This window comes from Pinus tabuliformis, chromosome 8 (genome assembly GCF_031772625.1).
Source record: "Pinus tabuliformis cultivar Carrire ecotype Pingquan chromosome 8, CPIR1, whole genome shotgun sequence".
Lineage (NCBI taxonomy): Eukaryota > Viridiplantae > Streptophyta > Pinopsida > Pinales > Pinaceae > Pinus > Pinus tabuliformis.
In genome coordinates, this window is record NC_142294.1 from 832,429,503 (window position 1) to 832,447,419 (window position 17,917).

Genomic DNA, 17,917 nt, shown 5'->3' on the forward strand with positions numbered 1-17,917 from the left:
CTTCTTCCATTCATCCCTTACTTCGTTTATCCAATCTGGTTGGATAATAGAAATGGCACAAAACAATGCTTCCACATCCTCATCTTTTCTTGAGAGGGCATTTGCAACAATATTTTTCTTCCCTTTTTTGTAGATGATTTCAAAGTCATAACCCAACATATTTGTGACCCATTTTTTCTGTTCTTCTAAAGATAATCTTTGTTCTAAAAAGTATTTAAGACTATCATGATCCATTTTTATCTTGAAGTGTCTTCCCACTAGTTAAGGTTGCCATTTCTTAAGTACATGTAGTATTGCCAACATTTCCTTTCGATAAATAGCTTGCTTGAGATGTAGCTATAAAAATACCCAATCGCCTACATCAAAACTTCTTTCACGGTGATGTTGATCTGCCCGTTGTTTCATTCGATTCTGCACCAAAGTGGCATTATCCTTTAAAAGTTGGAGAACTTTTTATTGATTCTCGATGTGATATTTCACTGCTTGAATCTTTTTCTTCTTGATATGTCCTTCTATTTTTAGAGTTTGAGGAGTGGTAATTTCTTCCAATGCATTACAAGATATGGTCAAATTCATTTCTTGATGCTTGATGTGATCTTTCACTCCTTGAACATTTTTCTTCTTGATATGTCCTTCTATCTTGATAGTTTGAGGAGTGGTAATTCCAGCCAATGCATTACAATATATGGTTGGATTCATTTCTTCTTTCTCAATGTGATCTTTCACTTCTTGAACCTTTTTCTTCTTGATATGTCCTTCTATCGTGAGAGTTTTAGGAGTGGTAATTCTTTCCAATGCTTTACAAGATATGGGCAGATTCATTTTGTTCTTTCTCTTGGGTTGGTTCTTGGTGTATATCCTCTTATTTTGATGTTTCTTGATCCTTTTCTTCCTCCTCTTCATAATCTATGTAAAATAATTTCTTCTTAGCACGCTTATGACCTTTAGTGTATTTGCTATCACAATTGTAACAATGCCCTTTTTCTCTTTTTTCTTCCAATTATTGTGGTGTAAACCTTGTAAGTTGTGGAAGGCTAGGAGGAAAAAAAACTTCCATAATTAGAGTCATGAGTGATGGGATTCCTTGTTTCCATAATGCCGCTTTCAATTATTCTTGCCAACCTGGATGCCTTCTCCAATGAATCAGGTTCCCAAAGATGAACCTCATGTTGAATGTTATCCTTTAAAGACCATATGAAGACATAAATCCTTTGCTTCTATAGAATATCATTTACCCTTATATTCAATTTTTGAAAGTACTCAATATGCTCTGTCATTGAACCCTTTTGTTTGAGATTTATCAATTGGTTAAAGAAGGTGTTACTCTTTGTATCCTCATAATGTGCTATCATTTCCTTCGTGAAAATTGACCAAGTGACAAGTGGTTTACGAGAACAAGCCCCTTTATACCATAAAAGTTGAAACAAATTTAAATATAAAGATGCAATATGTACCTTGTGTAACAGGTGCACCTCATGTAGCTCAAAATATTTCTCCATCTGTAGTATCCAATTTAACGGATCCTTGCCATCAAACTTCCTCATATCTCCTTTTATGATTTTAGGAGCTCGACCTTGAAACGACTGTAACTCTATAATTTAAGATCGCCAAGTTTTGATATTGCATCCTGCAATAGCCCTATGATTCCTCTTTCTAACCCCGCAAGTCTGATCAATATTGGATTCTGTAAGGAAGATTTATGTCAAATCTCCCACGATGACTGGATTATAGATTGGTTCAATAGAGAAAAATTGTACAAAGGGACACGTGTCACTATATCAACCTTATTACCTAAAACTGATACAAATAAAACTACCGTCCATCCTCTTTCTTCAACTTCTTACGAAATTTCAATCTGATACTCAGAGAGAAAGTTATTATGTGTTTCCAAAGATCACCTGTTTGGGATATAAGTCGGGAGCCTGTAGAAACCCTAAATGTCTTGGATTGTATCTCCGAAAATATATTGGCACAAGATCTAAAGTTCGGGCTTGAGCTTCATGAAGGCTTCGGTTGAAATGGGTTTTAGTTTGAGAGTCTAAAACTTTGTATAAAAACAATTATAGCGAAAATTACACAATGACCTGTTTGAGATGGAATTCTGGAGATTGCAAAAACCCTAACTTCCTCAGATCATATCTCGAAAAATATAGTGATACAAGATCTGAAATTTGGTCCCAAGGTTTCAGAGCGATCTCAACACAAATGGTTTTTTTTTTTGCTTCTAAAATGTCGCATAAAAATAATGATAGAGAAAATGTCGTAATGACCTATTTGGAGCAACAAAACCCTAGAATCCAAGCTTTGATACCAAATGTTATGAAACCAGCTCACAAAATAATAGAAAAGATAGATAAATGCCTTCAAAGTAAGCCTCTTCGAGGGGGAAACCTCCTTTATATTACACAAATTAACAATTCTTGGATGATACAAATGACAAGACATCCTTTCTATATATAGGAGTCTAAGGGGTCATAATATAATCAGAGCCGACACAACAGTAATAATGTAAGGGCACAATAATAGAAATAGTGGGCTTCTATGGGGCACAGTAATAACAATATGGGGACTACATGGGCACAAAAATATAATAAGGGGATTATACTAATAACAATAAGGGGTTACACTAGTAGTATAGGGACCTAACACAGGGTGACTGGAGGCAGTCATTTAGTCAAAGACTTCCAGTATATTGAGAGTTTGAGCGAAGTGGGAAGAGGATTTGGTTAAGGGATCTCATAAGAGAGTTGAGTCTCCCAACACTAAGAAGCATACACCTATATAGTCTAGATACATGGCTCTTTCTAGATCACAGGGAACAATTGCAACAACAGATAACTCGGTAGAGTTCAAGACATATCTAGGTGGATGAGGTTCTTCTGAGAAGCCCTTCCTCACTAACACGGAGTGTTGAAAATCGTAGCGAGGAATGGATTCTTTGAATTATTTCTTATTCAAAGATGCTAATTCGAATTTAGTCTCATAGATACTTGATTTAGTTGTCAGTTAACATGTGTGATGTGGCCTATCACTGAGTTATTGTTAGTTAATTCGAGTTATATGGCTTTCAATGAGTTGTGGAGTAGTTGATTGCTAACATTAGCTAACTAGTGAAGTTATCTATAGTGTCTATAAGTTAATTGATCTCTAGTTCTAAAATAGAGATAGTTATGAGTTTAGTTGGGTATTTGACTTTATGTTAACTCAACTTACTCTAAGTTCGCTAGTTGTAGCTGCTAAAAATATCCCTAGTAGGCCATGCAATTAGAATTTCCTATTGAGATTTGATGAAGGAACAATTTTATTTATTATGGTACATAGGTTTTTGTGTGTAGAGCTTGAGAAGAAAGCAAAGAAATTCTGTTGGGAATTGTGCAAGGAAATAGGAGAAATTCTTTTTTTTAGGGGCAAAGTTGTATTAGGAAATAGGAACTCCTAGCAAGACTTGTTTGCCTAAGTGTTGGGCAAGGCTTGTGGAGAGTTGATCAGTATTACACGGTCTTCAGGCTTGAAGTAGATTATTTGTAATATATTAGATTTTTCAATTGATTCTAACCAAGAGGGATTTTTCCTAATTGGGTTCCCCAAATATATTTTTGTGTTTTGTGTGCGATTGTGTTTCTATTCATTACTTTATTTCCGCATAATTTTGGTAGAGAAATATTGTGTCTTTTGTAGATACGTTTGCTCTCATTAGAAGTGGAAAGGTTTCAAGGATTTTCTACATTGTATCAGAGTAGAAAACAAGATAGAGACCAAGTTCCCTGATCAGATTCAAAGAACTTTCGAGAGAAGATCAATTGTTGCAATAATTCTATAAGTGCAGGAATCATGTCACCCTATGGCTTGAGGATAGAGTATGCACTGAAAGGGACTACAATTTTTTGTGCATGGAAGGATAGAATGGATGTTGTGTTAGATGATAATGGGGTTTTGGAATACATGAAGACTAATATTCCTAAACCTCCTACATCATATGCACAACAACTGACTCAATGGAAGAAGGATATTGCCAAAACTAGGAGGATGATACTAGAAGGCGTCAGAGACCATATTTTTCCAAATTTGCATGGGAAAGAAACTCCATTCCAGATGTGGAAGGCCCTTACTAATCTCTTTAAAAGTAGTAGTGATGCCAACAAACTTTCTTTCAAGAACAAATTGAGGAAGTTACATTTAAATGGGAAAGGATGACCCTATTGTTACATATATATTCAGGTTTTCTAAGGTGAGAAATGAACTTGGAGTTGTTGGAGAGGCAGTTCCGCCAAAATAGATTGTAAACCTTGCTCTTCCTAGGCTTCACAAATATTTTCATAGCTTCCATGATGCAATGAATGGAGGAGATAAGCTTCTTGATTGGGAGAGACTGTTGTCAGATCTTGTACAGGAAAAGATAAGGAGGAACACAAGGAATGGAGTCTCACCTACGATAAAATATGAGGAGAAGTTTGCTTTAGCTAGAAAAGGGAAGAAGGCCCAAGGTAAAATTGAGTCTAGTAAAAATGGAGGCAAGGAAAAGAAGGATCTTAGAAAGATCAAGTGTTTTCATTGTAATGAGTTTCGAAATTATGCTACAAAATGTCCTATCAAGAAATCCAATAAGCATGTTGCAGTAGCAACAATAGTAGAAGCACTATCTTATTGGTTCAAATTGGTTTTATTATTGATAGCTTGCATGGCAATATCCGTACGAGGTAATGTATGGTGCACTAACTCAGAGGATTCATTCCACATGACAAGAAACAAATATATCTTCAACAGTTTGGAGGAGAAAGACATGCAATTACATTTCATGCTTGGATATGATGACAAATACTTAATCAAAGGATTTGGTACAGTAAGTTTAAGAGGGAGTTTATTTCCCTTCTCCATCTCAAGAAGGTGATGTATATTCCAAGATTGAAGAAAAAGAGTGTCTCAATAACAATACTTGAAGACAAAGGGTATGACATAGTATTCAACAAAGGGAAGGCCTACCTCAAGCATTCTTCTTCAGGACAAGTCAAGTAGATTGGTGTTAGGGTCAATAACCTCTATAAATTGGAGGTTGATGCATGTATAGCCTTGAATAGCAAGGAAGAGAGTTATCAGAGTAGATATGTGGTGGTTGAGTGAGAGAAGGATAGAGCTCTCAAGATGGAGCCTTATCTAGTATCTCAGTTTCATTCCAAGATAGTTGGAAGTTGGGTTGAGCAGTAGGATGATGATGAGGACCATAACCTAGGGAAAGTGGAGGAAACCACTCAATTAGATACTTCTAGTATTGGGGGATTTTGAGCCAAGTGCGAAGAGTATTTGGTTAAGGGAGCTCAAAATGGAGTTAAGTCTCCTAGAACCAAGATGAAGACACCCATATACATAGGGTACATAGTTCTTTCTAGTTCAGATGAAGCAGCTACAACAATAGGGAACTTGGTAAAGGTGAAGAAAGATCCAGGTGGATAAGGTTATTCCAAGAAGCCCTTCCTCGTTAAGAGGGAGAGTTGAAAATTATATCAAGGGATGGATTCTTTGCCTTATGCCTTATTCAAAGATGATAATTCGAATTTAGTCTCCTAGATACTTGAGTTAGTTGTCAATTAACTTGTGTGATGTGGCGTATAACTGAGTTATTGTTAGTTAATTCGAGTTAGATGGCTTTTAGTGAGTTGTGGACCATTTGATGGCTAAAATTAGCTAACTAGTGGAGCTATATCTATTGTCTATTAGTTAACTGATATCTAGCTCTAGAATAGAGATATTTATGAGTTTAGTTGGGTAGTTGACTTTCTGTGAACTCAACTTACTCTTAATTAACTAGTTGTAGTTGTTAAAATAAGCCCTAGTAGGTCATGCAATATGAATTTCCTATTGAGATTAGATGAAGTCAAAATTGTATTTATTATGGTACATAGGTTTTTTTGTGTAGAGCTTGAGAAGCAAGCTGAGAAATTCTCTTGGGAATCTGATCTATTGAATGCTTGATCTGAAAATGCAAGGGTACCCTTGTGGGTGAGGAGAATATGTCCTTTCATTCTTCCATGATCATATCCACCTACTTTTGCTACTTGGAGGAACCTTTCCCAGGGGCCATGGATGTGGCCATGACCTTCCCCTTACTTTGAGAGTGAATCAGAAAAAAAAAAACAAATTTCGCGGTCTGGGAGATGACCTGACTACATTGCTTAGCAGAGATCAAAGTGATGGTGGTAGGTGGGACTAACTTTTGTATCCTGTATAAATTAATACCCAGAGAAATAATAATAGAGCAAGGTCTAGACTCATATACAACATGTCACTTCCATATGTATTGTTGCCCTAATAATACAACACAAACTTCAAGAGGAGCAACATCACATAGTACCTCATCCGTGAAGGGCTTGATGCTAAAGGGAAGGCGGCATTGCTGGCTTACGCGAAGACATCGTCCTTGGTGAAGCCACCCGATGGTGTACGACTGTGGATGTGTTGTAGTCGATAGGCCCAACCACTTCATGATGTCTGCTGAAATGAGGTTCTTTTGGCTCCCACCGTCAACAATGAACTGCAACGGAGAACCCTTCACCCACATTTGTGAGTGTAATAGGCACTCCCCCTCTTCTGGATCTTCAGGCTCAATCTTCTGGATCTTGGTGGTGACCATAGTGGCACTAGGCTCTGCGTCAATTTTCTGCTTCCCTTTGTCATTCCCCTTGTCGGGTTCTGACTCAGAGTTGGAACATGTGTTGGACTCAGCAGCCTTTAGCTCAGCCACTAGTGACTACCTAGCCTGACACTCACTTGTGCTGTGAGTGCATCTCTCATGGAACTCACACCACTTTCCCATGTCCTTCTTTGTCTTTATGATGTTGTTCTTTGCTTGCAGCTTCGGTGGGTTATCTTCGGTCGTCCCTCCTTGGCTTTGCCCTTTGCTTTGCGGTTTGGGGGTGCCTTTCCCTCGCTTCTGATTCACAGATCCAAAGTCTCACTCTTTTTGTTTAAGCTTCTGCTCAATATTTATAGTGTATTGTTACACCTTTCCAAGCGAGGAGATGTCTAGGAACTCCATCTCATCCAAGATGTACCAGTGTAGACAATATTGGTACTTGAGTACCAAATGTTTCTCAGAATCCTTGATATCCAACTTTGTTGGAAGGGTATGAAAAACATTGGTAAAATCTGGCACGTCTTGGTCCCTTCCCTATTACAATGTGGTCCAATTTATGTATTTATCCTCATAGCTCCTGACAGGGTAGTACTGCTCCTTGATGGTGTCCTGGAATGAATCCCAAGTCAGAGTGACTGAAAATAGTGAGGGCGCACTTTCATCCTTCTACTCACAGTAGGTTTCCAACTAGTCCTTGACATGGGGAGTGGATTTAAGAAGAGAAAAAGTAATATTTTTCCTGCTAGAAAAATCTTGAACAGAAAAATATCCTTCTAGAAGATTTAACCATTTATCTACAGTGTCTACATCTATATGACCCTCAAATATGGGAATTTCAAAGTTAATATGTATCTTAAAGGGCGTGGCACTTCCAGAGTAGCTGCTGGAAGTAGATGCATCACTCTTGGGTAGCCGCTGAAGGATCTAGGTAAAGTTATCCATCATTGTGTTCCTCTATCGCTCAAGAGATTCTTCGAGCAAGATTTTGAAAGGATCTCATCCCCCCCCCCCCATATTTCTTTTCTTTCTCTATGGGAGGTCATTGGGATTTGTGAGGTTGGTCTTGCAAAGGTTCGACTAGTTCAAGCCCTAATTTCTTATATCCCAACCTCATTTAGGACATGCAAAGAAAAGAAGAGAAAGAGCAGACGGCTCTGATACCACTTATCCGAATTTAAATAGGAATGAAAAAATTTATAGATATAACAATAAATACAAATATGCAATGGAAATAACACTTCATTTCATTAATATCAAATATTGAAATATGCTTACAAACATAATGGAAATAATACTAGCTCAGGTGATGGTAGCTTATCATTGAGAAGAGATGTGCTAGCTACATGCCTCTGAACTATGTTACAATGAGGTTAAAGGGCCTATTTATTATTGAAAAACATGAGAAAACCCTAAAAAACCAAAACCCTAACCCCAAAAAATATAACACTAAGAGTTTGTGGGCCCCGTTGGGGTTAGTTGGGTAGCCAATTTCGCAGGGTCATAAATTGGTCATATTACCTCTATTTGGTGCATACGATACCATATTGGAAAGGTATCTCCGAGTACTATAGACTTTGTAGCAAGACCAAAGACATGGGTCTAAAGCGAACCTCAAGAAAATGTCGTTTAGGGGGTCAAAACAGCTCTAGAAGTTCGGGACTCGAAAAATTGCTAAAAATAGTAAATGATGAAATAAACAAGGAAACAAATGAAACTGAATGGACACCTAGATGGAATAGGTGGGTGGCCACCAATATCCACCTGGACCATTCCTCCCCCCTTGGAAGCAATGGTCCCCATTGTGGGTAGATCCTTGATGAGGTGAGGAAGTTTCAGCTAAACCTAGTCCCTGGTGAGCCACTTTCCTTAGTGCAAGAGTTGGTCAACTTTGAAAACCCAATATAGTTGGATCTTCTAATGGCAAGTGTTCCTAACCTACATGTCCATAATCTGATTAGTTCTATCCTATTCCATGTAGTGTGGGTTTAACTCTATTGGTGTGAGCTGTTCTGCAATGTCTGATGTGTCCAGTAATGATGGGAAGTATGGCCGAAGGAGGTCCACATTGAACACTGGGTGTAGGCCAAGGAATGGGGGAATGATAAGCTCAAAAGCATTATCTCCCACGGCCTTGGTAATGGTGTAAGGACCATATCAGAGTGGTCTGAGCTTTTGATGGGCTCCAGTAATGCATTATTTCTACAAATGCAACCAAATTTTGCCACACACCTGAAACTTGTGTTGTTGCTTGAACTTGGCATTTGATTTCTCCAGGATGTCGTGAACCTGTTGGTGGATGTGTTGGATGTGTTCAATAAATCTGGTCACTTTATCAGCCTCATACAACACGTGTGGATTTTTTCTGTGTAGTCACGTGAGGCATGGCAACATCAATCAAACACAATGGTTGAAATCACAAACCCACATGAAAGGGACTGCAATTAGTCCAGCTATGGAGATCTCTATTATAATTGTGCTACACATATGGAATAATCTCATCCTAGGTTCGAGGATGCTTGGAGTTGTACATGGGGAGTATGTGCAATATCATCCTATTGACGACATCTATCTGGCCATTAGTCTAGGGATGGAAGGTGGTTGACTTGGTGAGCTTGGTGTCCAATAGTGTCTAGAGGCTTGACCAGAAGTTTCTTAGGAACTTGCTATCTAGATTTGATATAATCGTCTACGGGATCCCAAAATGTACCCATACTCATTCAAAGAAGAGTTTTCCAGTGTCATTTGCAGTGATACTCTTCTTGCAGGCTGCCAATATAGCCATCTTATAAAATTTGTCCATGACCGCGAATACACAGTCATTACCATGCTTGGTAGAGGGGAGGCCAAACATATAGTCCATGGAGATGGATTCCCATGGTTGGCTGGGAGTAGCTAGAGGAGTGTACAGGCATTTCTTCTTGATGGTTGGCTTGGCGATGGCGTAGGCAGTGCATGATTTGATATATTTCCCAAAATTCAGTCGAAGTTTGGGCCAATAAAATTAATTTGTAGTACAACCATAATTTTCTCCACACCAAAGTTTCCCGCAACCCGACTGTAGTGCGCCTCCCAGTTCAGCTTGGCACGCTCGCCTGAAGGAACACAAAAGTGGCCCAGGTAAAATAATAATGTGGGATGGAGGTGGAAATTAGGAACTTGGTTTCTATCTACTAGCATCTAGTGTGTGGAGGTGAACTCTGGATCATTTTTGTATAGTTGCATCCATCTAGAGGTCTCATGGCCACAAGAGTTGAGAACAATAGTTAATGATACAACTAGGGGCCAGATGAGGCAGCCTGCATCATGACTGGTGCTACCCTTTTTGTATTTAATGTTCAAGTGGAATTGTTATAAACATGTAGACCACTTTTGATGGCGATCATTTTGTAACTTCTCCTGTGCCTGTATAAATTGAAGAGGTTGGTGATCGGTGTGGATGACCGTCTCCTTCCCCAAAATGTAGTGCTTCCACTGTCAACAAACCTACACAATGGAATACATCTGTTTATCATAGGTTGGGTACTTCTGAATTGTATCAGAAAGAGTATCACTATGATAGGCCACTAGATGCCCATGTTGGGTGAGGACTACACCATAGGATAGTCTAAGGTGTCTGTTCCAATTTGAAATGGTTGTTGTAGGTATGGTAGGATGAGTACTGGTGCGGAGAAGAGATGGTGCTTCAACTCAATGGATGCCTTCTTTTGGGACTCAGAATAAGAAGAATTTTCTTTTTCCCCACCCTAAGTAATCTAATTCAAAGGCCAAGTAATATGGGAGAATCTCAACATGAACCTCCGATAAAAATTTGCAAGGCCCAAAAAATTGTGAAGCTCTGTTAAAGTGGTCGAGGCTGGCCCATACTGAATGACTTGGATCTTAGTTGGGTCCACATGCATGCCACACTCATCCATGATGTAACCCAAGTATTGGACTTGGCTCATGCCAAAGGTGAATTTCTCCAAGTTTTCACACAGTTTGTGTTGCAAGTGTTCTTCCCAACTCTTGTTGAAGATGAGGATGTCATCTAGATAAACCACCACAAACAATTTGGTGAAGGTCCACAAGAAGTCATCCACTAGCCTCATAAATGTAGCAGGGTAATTTGTCAACCCAAAGGGCATAACCAACCATTTGAAAAGGCCTTTCCTGGATTTAAAGGTGGTCTTCCATACATATGTGTGCTCTATTTGAACCTTGTGATAACTAGACTTCAGATCGATCTTGGTGAAATAATTGACCCCCTTGAGTTTTTCTAGCAGATCATCAATCTGTGGGATTGGATACATGTTCCTAATAGTGATTTTGTTTAATTCGTGATAATCAATGGAGAGTCCCTAGTTTCCATCCTTCTTCTGTACAAGTACAAAAGGGCTCCCACAAGGCGAGGAACTTGGTTGGATGTGCCCATTTTACGAAAACCCTTGGATTGGCTCCTTGATCTATTCATTTTCCAGAATGGAGCGACGATATATCAGTTTGTTGGGTATAGGTGCTCTGGGAGTCAGATTGATTGAGTGCTTGACCTGACAATGCAAGGGAACCCCTGAAGGGTGAGGAAAATATGTCCTTGTATTCTTCCATGACCGTATCCACCTGTTTCTGCTACTTGGAGGAACCCTTCCCTGGGGCCATGAATGTGGCCATGGCCTTCCCCTTACTTTGAGAGTGAATCAGAAAGAAAAATAAAAATAAAAAAATCCTAGTCTGGAAGATGACCTCACTGCATTGCTTAGTAGAGATCAAAGAGATGGCAGTAGGTGGAGCTACCTCCTATATCCTGTATAACTTAGTACCCAAACAAATAATAACAAAGTGAGGTCTAGACTCATATAAAACATGACTCTTCCATAAGCATGGTTTTCCTAATATCACAAAATTCAAGAGGAGCATCTTTACACAGTACCTCATTCGTGAAGGGCTTGATGTTGTAGGGAAGGGGACACTACTGGCTAACGTGGAGATCTCGTCCTTGGTGATGCCACTCGATGGTGTATGGTTGTGGATGTGCTGTAGTTGGTAGGCCCAACAACTTCATGACCTTTGTTGAAATGAGGTTATTTTGGCTCCCACTGTCGACAATGAACTGTAGTGGAGAACCCTTCACCCTCATCTATGAGTGGAATAGGTGCTCCCCCTCTTCTGGATCTTCAGGCTCAATATTCTGGATCTTGATGGTGGCCAATGTGGCACTGGGCTCCGCATCAATGATCTATTTACTTTTTTCATTCCCCTTGTCGGGTTGTCAGTTAGAGTCAGAACATGCATCAACCTCAGAAGCCTTCAACTCGACCACCAGTCACTGCTTCACCCGACACTCACTTGTGTTGTGAGTGGATCTCTTATGGAACTCACGCCACTGTCTCATGTCCTTCTTTCTCTTCGTCATGTTATTCTTTGCTTGCCACTTTGACGGGTTATCGTGGGTCACCCCACCTTGGATTTTCCCTTTGCTTTGCAGTTTGGGGGCGCCTTGCCCTTGCTTCGGATTCGCAAATCGAAAGTCTCAATTTTTTTGTTTCAGAATCTTCTCAATCTTTACAGTGTATCAATACATTGTGCCGAGCAAGGAGATGTCCAAGAACTCCATCTCATTCTGAATGTACCTGTGTAGGCAGCCGTGGTACTTGAGTACCAAATGTTTCTCAAAATATTTGATACCCAACTTCGTATTTATCCTCATAACTCCTGAAAGGGTAGTAATGCACTTTGATGACATATCGGAAAGAATCCCAAGTGGCAGTGGCCGAAAATAGTGAGGGCGTAATTTCATCCTTCTGCTCACAATGGGTTTCCCACTAGTCCTTGACGTGGGGGGCGACTTTGAGAAAACAAAAAAAATCTTTTCCCGGCTAGAAAAATCATGAACATAAAAATATCCTTCTAACATATTTAACCAATTATCTATGGTGTTTGCATCTATCTGACCCTCAAATATGAGAATGTCAAAGTTAATATGTACCTTAAAAGGTTTGGCACTTCCAGAGTAGCTACTGGAAGTAGATGCGTTGCCCTTGGGTAGCCGCTAAAGGATATGTGTAAAGTTGTCCATCATCGCATTCCTCTGTCGCTTGAGGGCTTCTTCGAGGAAGATTTTGAAAGGATCTCTTGCCTCCTCATCTTTCTTTTCTTCCACCATGGGAGGGTGTTAGTATTTGTGAGGTTTTTCTTGCAGAGGTTCGACCAATTCAAGCCCTAACTCCTTATATCCCGACCTCGTTGGGGACATGCAAAGAAAAACAGAGAAAGAAAAAACCACTCTGATAGTAGTGATCCGAATTTAAACAGGAATGCAACAAATTATAGATATACCGATAAATACAAATATGTAGCAAAAATAACACTTTATTTCATTAATATCAAATATTGAAATATGCTTACAAATAGAATGGAAATAAGACTAGCTCGGGCAATGGTAGCTTATCTCTGAGAAGAGATGTTGCAGCTACATGCCTCTGAACTGTGTTATAATGAGGTTCAAGGTCCTATTTATTATTGAAAAACATGAGAAATCCCTAAACAACCAAAACCCTAACCCCAAGAGATGTAACACCAAGAGTTTGTGGGCCTCATTGGGGTTAGTTGGGTAACCAACTTCCCGATATCATAACTTGGTCATATTATCTTCGTTTGGCGTGTATGATACCTTATTGGAAAGGTCTCTCCAAACACTAAAGGTCTTTCTTCAGGCCCCTTCCCACGACAATGGTCCTACAATGGACCTCAAAAAAATTACAAAAAATAGTAAATTTTGAAATAGACAAGGAAACAAATTTAACCACCTAGAGATCTAGGTGGAATAGGTGGTTGGCCACCAATATCCACATGGATCACCATTCACCATGCATTTTTCATAATCCTCTTGGGAATCAAGTTGTATAATGAAAAATCCTTTGGAACATGTATAAATCTCACTATTATTTGTCCACAATGAAACGATCCACTCGCACAATCCTTCTGACTTTGGCTAGAATCCGTTGAATCTATAAACAATATCCATATGCTGTAGGAATGTGAAAATATGCTTTACCTCTACATAAAGCAGGAATTTCCTCCATCTTTTCTACAATGCACGATCTTGGAAGAGCTTCACATTGTCTATGTGTGTGTGTCTATATATATGATATTTAAAAAAATAAGTATATTTAAAATGTATAAGTATTATACATTTTCCACTCACTTAAAATATTTATATATTACCTCTCTCTAAATTTGATATGAAATTGGGTTGCTTCACATGGACATTGAAATATTTTATTTATTGCTCAAATTGACAGTGAAATATTTTTATCACATCTTTTTCATAGTAGGTTGTAATACCAAATATTTTATTTATTTCTCAAATTGGCAGTGAAATATTTTTATCACATCTTCTTCATACTGGGTTGTAATATCAAATATTTTATTTATTTCTCAAATTGACAGTGAAATATTTTTACCACATCTTCTTCATACTAGGTTGTAATACCAATAAGAGTGAGATTATTGATGTTTTGTAATGCTTTTAATTAAAACTAATGAAATATGTATATTCATTGCTCATTTCTTTCTTATTTAGAAACCATTTAATTTTTATTTTAAAAGGACATATTTCAACTCAAGGTTGAACATGGAAGAAATTGCACATCTCCCACTAGGATGAAGAAAGCTGTTTTCATCCCAATAATTGATTTTTTTATTTTCAATTTGTTAGCATGTATATTCAAATAGTTTAATTAAATCTTATACTAAAATATTTTTTAAAAGTATAAGAATGATACATCTTTCTCACACTCAAAAACTAAAATATAAGTTGTTTTTTTCTCAATTATTTTATCTCCTTCTAAAATTGATACAAAATTATTTAACATGAACAACAAGATATTTTTATTTATAATTGAGAGTGAAGTGAAATATTTTTATAACATTTCTTTCATACTAGATTGTAATACTAACAGTAAGTAGAGATTATTGATATTTTATAACACTTTTCATTCAAAAAAACCAAATATACACATTCATTAATTTTTATTTAAAAAATATTAATTTTTATTTTATAATGAAAACATTTAAAGTAAAGGTTAAATAGGAATGGAATTACTGATATTCCACACACAAACACACATATATAAAATATACATTAATTATTTTTTAATATTTATCCTAATTAGTTATTTTAGGATGTATTAAAGTTATCTTAAACTTATTTTTCAACCTTGCTTTCCAATAATTCATACACTATTTATTTCTATATTTTTTTAAGAATCATAGCATTTTTTTAATTTATATACCTAAGCACATTCATCATCAATTGATTAAAACATATATTAATTTTTTTGATATTCATCCTAATTAGTTATTTTAAATGTATTATAGTTATATTAAACCTATTTCTCAATCTTTATTTCAAATAATTCATACAATATTAATTTATATATTTATGAAGCGTTACAACATTATTTTTAATTTATATACCTAATTCATATTATCATCAATTCATTAAAATATATACTAGCACAACTATATTAATAAATATGGTTGATACACTGCATAGGTGTCAGCTTATTTGAATTTACAATGACACAATCCGATTTAAATTCAAATTTCCCAAATAAAGTTATCTGAGCATCCTAAAAAAAACATTAATACTAAAAATAAACATATCTCATCTCTGTCGGACTAACAGAACACTCATTAAAAAATCCAAAAAAATACATTTTAAAACAATCTACAAATTGAGTACAACAAATCCATGCAAATAGAAAAAACTATAAATTAGCACAACCACATTAATAAATGTGGTTGATATATGTCATATACGTCAACTTAATATATGTTATACTATAAATATAATATTATTGAATTGAGACTTTTGTGATCCATAATGTATATAAAGAAAAAAATCACATATTTTAAATAAATATATTGATATTGTAAATATATTAATATTGTTAAATTTAATATTAATATTAGTATATTCATAATAATATTCTTAATATATTAATGTTAATATTAATATTAATATTACTTTTGTTAATTATATTTATTAATATAAATATTGTTAATTAATTCATTATTAATTATTGTTAGTTAATATTGTTAAATATTGAATAGTGTTTATTACTAGCAATTGTCCCAAAAGGTACAAAGAGAGGCCGATAGGATTAGTGAAAGGAAGAAAGTTCTATAGATAGTCAAGCATATATAAAGGTAAGTAGTGACGAAGGCAATAACCACGTTGACCATCCTGTACCAGTACATTTGATATTAGAAGAACAAAACCAAAACCAAACCATTCATATTAATATAGTAAGTGTAGAACGCGTTCATACTTAAAGCTCAATAGGTTCAATAGATTATTGGCAGCACGGTTTTTTTCTAAATAAAAAGTAAATTACAACGTTGTACATGGTAAATGAAAAGTGGAGAAATTTGTGATTTGCAAATGTTAAAACAAATCACTTACATTACTGGTTGACAGTAGAACTAAAACATTAACATTATTAAAATTTTGAAACCGATTTTAAATTCATGTATTGTATTTTTCAAAGTATTTTGTTTTACATACTTAAGTCCTCAAATATAGTGGTTTTAGATTCCATTTTGGCAAACCCACCATTCAAAACAATATGTATTTCTCTGGCCCTCAAAGCAAGCTTTTAGCACTTATTAATCTATGCTCTGTCCAAGATACAATTCAAACTTTCATTTTCAAGCATTTTAAGAGGCAAAACAGTGCAAATATTTTAAATGCTCTATTTACTTGTCTGAATTTCTACAAATAAAATATATATCTTACATCCCCACCCCACCTTTAAGGGGTTTAAAAAGAAGAAAGAGCGCTCTCAAAAAAATTAGAAACCTTTAATATAAGGTGAATTTTTAAAAATTTACATCAAGAATTTGATTCTGGAAATTTCTGCAATCCCTACACATCCTTCCTTTAAAGGGCATTTTACAATTTGGATTTCCAAAAATGGAAATAGTCTCAACCAAAATTTTCAGTTATACTTTAATCTGTGTCTCCAGATAACAACTCTCAATGATCGCCAGTTCACACAGAACATTGGTCACACACCAATTGCCCCCACATAACACTGCTTATGCATCACTCATTCGCAATAGGTTAATAGGTTTCTTTGATATCCAATTCTAACAATAGTTTTAGACCATCTTTGTGTTTGCTTCCTCACATAATCTGTGTCTCCAGATATTTTTCCTTCTACACTCCACAATTTCAAATTCAATTAAAATGATTTCAGTTTCTTGGAATTTTCTCTGGAGCAATCTTTGCTGCCCCAAAACTGTTTATACCCTTTTCCATAAGTAGGATACATACGCAGCGACATTTTTCACTCAAACCCTGAAAAAGAACAAGCCTTCAGGGAATTTCGTCTGGATCTTTTATCGTTAATGTAAACAAAGAAACACAATCTATAAATTCCCACTGTTTTCTTGAAAAAGGAATCAGAAGAATTTACATTTTAAATGGCAAATATGAATACTTTCGAAATTGTGATGAGTTTCTTCTTATGTATCTATCACATAAGTAGTTTTAGTGCCACCCCATTGTTGGCCACTCTTCGCCACTACATCTGTAACCTGGACACTTTGCCTACTTCAATCACCCTGCACAGTCTTGCTACAGGATCTATGCATCAATTCTGCACTCAATGGCTCCACAATTATAGCCCCAAGCATAATTTGTCAGGGATTACCCTAGATTTGTCACGGTAACAATCTAGAAAGGAAATACTCAAAACTAATTGATTGAATATATCTCAGTCCCAGATGAAACATATAAAATTAACATTAACGGTAAAACTTAACAACATTTGAATCCTGCAAGTACAGGCAGGGATTGCCTATAGTTACAGCCAAGAATAATGCCTTGTTCAGGATGATATACAATAGAAAAATTCATTATGGAATGAAACGGTTTCATTATGTCTCAAGAATCAAATATGTAGAAATTTTGCATTATGTAATGAAACGACAACATTTCATCTCAATGATCAAAGATCTCTTAATCAAAATAATGGTTTGCATTAAATGAATGTCATTACAAATTGCAGGAAGAATAGTTAGGAGCTCTTTAATGAAGAGCAGATCCCCATAGTAATCGCATGGTCCAGAGAGATATCCCGCAGGTATGTACAAGTAGTTGAGAGTATAAATGAACAGAACATATGCACAGGTAGTCTAATAATCAGGACCCATGACCAAATCAAATGACTCACTAAAACAGAGACAACTCAGAAAGTTGTTGCTTCATCTGGATCAGTAAGTCCTTTGTGTTATGGAAACCAA